Genomic DNA, 5,954 nt, shown 5'->3' on the forward strand with positions numbered 1-5,954 from the left:
AGAGCTCACTCCTCTCTCCTTGAGCAAGTTAAGAAGAAGGAAGCCAAGAAGGAGCAAGTGATGGTGACATGTGATGTGGGACTAACATGTGATATTATTGATGAATCTTATTATAAACCCATTGTTGTTGCTCCCACTAAACCTTCTTGTAGCACCACCACCACTACTTCACCTTTGAGTGATGGTTTCACTTGTGATGCCTCACTAATGGTGAAAAATGAGACCCTCAAGAAGGAGGTGAATGAGCTCACTCGTGCCTTAGGCAATGCCTATGGTGGAGATGCTTGCTTGCTAAAGTGTTTGAATAGCCAAAGGTTTTCTCTCAACAAAGAGAGATTGGGCTATACACCCAAGAAAGGCAAGGTGGCCTTTGTTACTTCCAAAGCTAGCTTTGTGAAGGGCAATGGTCGGTTTTGCAATAGATGCAAGTAAGTTGGGCATATAGAGCAATATTGCAAGACTAACAAGAACAAGCAACCTAGTGTATCCTCAATTAGTTTTGATTCTTGTTACATGCTTGTTAAGCGTGCCAATAGTGTGAAGGCTAAGTTCATTGGTACACCAATTGTGGGCCCAAAGAAGAAGGCCATTTGGATACCAAAGACCTTGGTAACTAACCTTCAAGGACCCACGAAAGTTTGGGTACCTAAAAAGAATTGATCTTCTTTTGTAGGTCTATTATAAAGCCAGAGGAAGGCATTGGGTGCTTCATAGTGGGTGCACACCACACATGACCAGAGATTCAAGAATGTTCAATTCAATCAATGAGAATGAGAGCAATGGGATCAATAGTATCACATTTGGTGACAATGGCAAAGGCAAGGTCGAAGGGCTTGGCAAGATTGCAATATCCAATGACTTGAGCATTTCTAATGTGCTACTAGTAGAGAGCTTGAACTTCAATCTATTGTCGGTAGCTCAACTTTGTGATCTTGGTTTTAAGTGCATATTTGGTGTGGATGATGTAGAGATCATAAGTGTAGATGGCTCTAACTTGATATTAAAAGGATTTAGATATGAGAACCTATACTTGGTTGATTTCAATGCTAGAGAAACTCAATTGTCAACATGTTTGCTCACTAAGTCTAGCATGGGTTAGTTATGGCATAGAAGGCTTGGTCATGTTGGAATGAAACAATTAAACAAGTTGATCAAGCATGATCTAGTTAGAGGCTTGAAAGAAGTCACATTTGAGAAGGATAAGCTTTGTAGTGCATGTCAAGCTAGAAAGCAAGTTGGCAACACACATCCTAAGAAGAGCTTGATGAGTACCTCTAAGGCATTTGAGTTGTTGCACATGGATTTGTTTGGACCAACCACTTACACTAGCATTGATGAAAACAAATATGGATTTGTGATTGTGGATGATTTCACTAGATATACATGGGTGTTCTTTCTTGTTGACAAGAGTGATGTATTTGCAACCTTCAAGACATTCATCAAGAGAATTCACAATGAGTTTGAAACAACCATCAAGAAAGTAAGAAGTGACAATGGAAGTGAGTTATGGAAGTGAGTTCAAGAATACAAGAATTGATGAGCTTTGTGATGAGTTTGGAATTAGGCATTAATTTTCGGCCAAATACACTCCTCAATCAAATGACCTAGTTGAGAGGAAGAATAGAACCTTGATTGACATGACAAGATCAATGTTGATTGAGTACAATGTGAGTCATTCATTTTGGGCCAAAGCAATCAACACAGCTTGCTACTATTGCAACCAACCCTATTGTCATCCCATGATGGAGAAGACATCATATGAGCTCTTGAAAGGAAGAAAGCCCAATATTGCATACTTTTGAGTTTTTGGTTGTAAATGCTACATATTAAATAAAGGCACAAGATTGAGCAAGTTTGAGAAGAAATATGATGAAGGTTTCTTGCTTGGTTACTCTATAAGGAAAATGGACCCTAGGCCTATTTACTTTGGATTTTGGTGTTTGACGACCAACACAACCAAATTGGAATAATGAATTTGTAAGAAACTATTTTGTAGTTCAATAGGATGCAAGACATGACTTGGATGAAGGCGACATGATGATCCCACGATAAACACCATAAGCAAGACCATAAAAGCACAAGAGAAGGCCCAAGATATCAAGCAAAGTCCAAGCACGAAGATGGGAACCAAGCCGGATGCAAGATCGCGAAGAAATGAGCTCAGTAGAGGTGACCGGACGTGGCCCTAATAAGGATTGGACGCGTCTGATCAGTTGCTCGGCAATACTAGGCGTCGACAACTGAGTAGCAGTGACCAGACGCATCGGTGACATTGTTCATCATCACGGCAATGTTTTCAGCATGACCGGACGCAGCGGCACTGGACGACTGGATGCACAAAGTGCAGCGTCCGATCGTTTCTAGAGAGGTTCTAGAGTGGCACCAGTGCGATCGGACATGTCCGGTCGATGATGATCGGACTTAGCCTAGAGTTCAATCAGCGCGTGCGCTCAACGGTCGGGACGACCGGACGCGTCTGGTCAGGACGTGATCAGCATCCGGTCAGTAGCAGAAAGGTGGATTTTGTCCCCAATGGCTACTTTCTCAGTGGGGCTTATAAATAGACCCCCCAACCGGCCATTTGAGTAGGGTGGAGCTGAGGAAACATACCAAGGGTGTTGATACACCATTTTAGTGATCTTCACTTGCATAGTGCTTAGTGATTCATTAGGTGATTAGCGTAGGTGCTTTGCGAAGTGCTTAGGTTGATTAGACCACCCCTTATGCGCTTGCACTAGGTTTAGGCCTAGTGTTTAGTGAGGTTTATATACCTCTTACCACTCGGTGCTTGCGCGTACCATTGTTATACATCGGAGGGGCTTGTAGTCTTACGAGATCACATCAACTATGTTTGTGGCGTGGCCACCATCGTGTACCGAAGGGAACAAGGCCCGCGGTGGTTTGGCCGGAAGCTTGACAGTGAAGACGGTGGGGAGCAGTCTAGGAGAGGCTTGCCGAAAGGCACATCGGAAGACCCACTTACGTGTGGGGAAGGCCCGAGGCTATCCATGGAGTTACCCGACCAGGAGCTTGGCCCTTACGAGGGATTTCTTGCGAGGGGCTCCAACGAGGACTTGGGGGAAGTTTGCGCGCTTCTCGATACCTCGGTAAAAATACCAGAGTCATCGAAGGGAGTTTGTATATCTCTACCTTACTCTTTAGCTTCTGTATTTATATTGTTTGCATAACTTCTTTTGCGGTAGATATAGCAACACGCTAGCAAAATCATAGTTGCACATTTAGATAATTTATCTTTTGCATAGGTTTTGCTAAGAATAGAAAAGAGGTCATAGTTTAGAGTTAAACTTTTAAGTTGCCTAATTCACCCCCCTCTTAGGTGTCATGGTCCCTTTCAATTGGTATCAGAGCCGGTTGGCTCAATTTGGACCTTTGACTTCACCGTCGTTGAGCCGACATTATTTAGAGTGGTTGGGATGAATACCTCTAGGCCTCCGCACTTTGACAACAATAACTTCCCCTACTATAAAGCTAGAATGGCTTATCACCTTGAAGCAGTAGATTGGGGTGTTTGGAGAGTCACTCGTGACGGGATGAAACCCATTAAGAATTCCGATAAACCCACAAAGAGTGAAGAAAAAGAAATTCATTTAAATGCTAGAGCTAAAAATTGCTTGTTTGAATCTTTTAGCATGGATGTGTTTAACCAAGTGTTCACTTTAAATACGACACTTGAAATTTGGTTAAAACTCCAAGAGCTCCATGACGACACAACTAATGTCCGTGAGCAAAAATATTATCTAGCTAAACAAAATCATGGTTCCTTTAAAATGAATGATGATGAGCTTATTCGTGATATGTATTCTCATTTGAATCTAATTATCAATGAGCTCCATTCAATAGGATTAATGAAGCTAGATGATGCGGACATCATGAGGAAGATCATCTCCATGCTACCACAAGAGAAATATGCAAGCATCATCACCATCCTTCACAATATGGAGGACTTGAGCACTATGACCCCGGCCATAGTCATTGGCAAGATAGTGACATTTGAAATGTCACGGAAAATGGGTCATGAAGAAGCCTCTTCATCAAGCAAAGGCAAAGCTCTCGCTTTTAGTGAGCACAAGAAGATGAAGGGCAAGCAAGTTGAGACAAGCTCAAGCTCCTTAAGTGAAGAAGAAGAAGAAGAAGAAGAAGAAGAAGAAGATGATGATGATGATGATGATGATGATGATGATTCAAGTGATGATGATCAATCTTCCTCCTCCACCTCCGACCTTGACGAAGAACCAATCAAACTTATCAACAAGGTGGAAAAGATGATCCAAAGGCTCAATGTCAAGGGTGTGCCCATCCAAATTTAAGATTTCATTTTCACCAATCAAAGAAATGAGCAAAGAAAGAAAGGATGCTATGGATGCGGCGAGTTAGGACACTTTGTGGAAGTTTGTCCAAACAAGCCCACACCCAAGACAAAGAAGAAGGTGTGCAAGGATAAAGCCCTCACATCAATAAGATCATGGGATGATTCTTCAAGTGAAGAAGAAGACCATCACAAGAGGTGAGGGTACAAGCACTCATCATCAAGCACTTCACGTGTGTGCCTTATGGCACGAGGTAACAAAAAACCTATCCCTAGTGATAGCGATAATAATAGTGATAGTGATGATGAGCTACCTTCTTATGATGAAATTGTGCAAGAAAATCTTAACTTTGCTAAAGTTTGCACTAGTCAACAAAAGAAGTTTGAAAAATTAAAAGAAAAATTAGATAGATCTCAACAAGCGTATGCTACTTTGCTTGAACAATATAAAACTTTTGTCAATCTTAATATGGAGCTATCTACTAAATTTGAGCAACTTGAGACTAGTGCAAACACAAATAATTGCACAATCAATGATGAGCAACTTGTAAAGAAAAAGTTAGCTAACTCACAAGATGCTTATAAAAGTTTACTTGATAAAATGGAAACTATGTGTAACCATTGTGATGATCTAACTAATAAAGTTGATAATCATGAAGCCATCGGTTCTACCCCCACAGAGGCACCTAAAAAGAAAAGTTCTATCTTTGACATGCCTAAAAAGGATGCTTCTACTTCTTACAATGATTTATGTTTAGACTCATCCTTGTGCAACCAAGTTTGTGTTGAGAAAATTGTTGTAGATACATGCACACAATAGGTTGCAATGGAGAATGAGCAACTCAAGCAAGAAATGACTCGCCTTACCAAGGACTTGACTCAAGTAAGAGGCAAAATGGAGCAAGCTCAACTTCATCAAGATAACACCGTAAAGGGAGTGAAGAAGCATGATGAAGGACAAATCATGGTTTGCTATGTATGCCACAAGGAAGGCCACAAGTCCTATGAGTGCAAGGTGAAGAATGGGGGAGGAGCTAAGAAGAAAGAGAAAAGCAAAAAGGAAACAAGTAAGCTCTCCAACACCTACACCAACAGGGTGGACAAAAAGGCCTCCACACCTTATCTCTTGAAGAAGAAGAAAAATAACAAGGTGGTGGCCATCAAGGTGAACAAGAAAGCCAACAATGGGGTCAAACGCTTTTGGGTGCCAAAGGAAATCATTTCAAATATTAAGAGTACCAAGAAGGTTTGGATCCTGAAAGGGAAGTGAGAAGTCTAATGGACTTCGGGAAATTTGGAGACTTGGTGAAGTATGGGTGCATTTCATGGGGTGCATCATTATGGACAAAGTAATTGCCAAGTGTGTTAGTGAATACAATGGACCCAAATTTCCCTTCCCATGTTAGGTAACTAGATTTAATTTCTTGAAATTTCAATCAGCATCTAGTTCCTTGTAACACCCCTGGTGTTACAATCTTGTTTAGCACCGTGATTTAGGCCTAAGTAAAAAATTTTGTAAATAAGTTCATCGAAGTTAAAATTTTAAAAACCAGCTTTTCGCATCAATGGTAAAAATTGGAAATTATATTTTAAAGCGTTGTTTGTGGTGATTTGTTTTACATGAAAT

Source organism: Miscanthus floridulus, chromosome 13 (genome assembly GCF_019320115.1).
Source record: "Miscanthus floridulus cultivar M001 chromosome 13, ASM1932011v1, whole genome shotgun sequence".
NCBI classification, from domain to species: Eukaryota; Viridiplantae; Streptophyta; class Magnoliopsida; order Poales; family Poaceae; genus Miscanthus; species Miscanthus floridulus.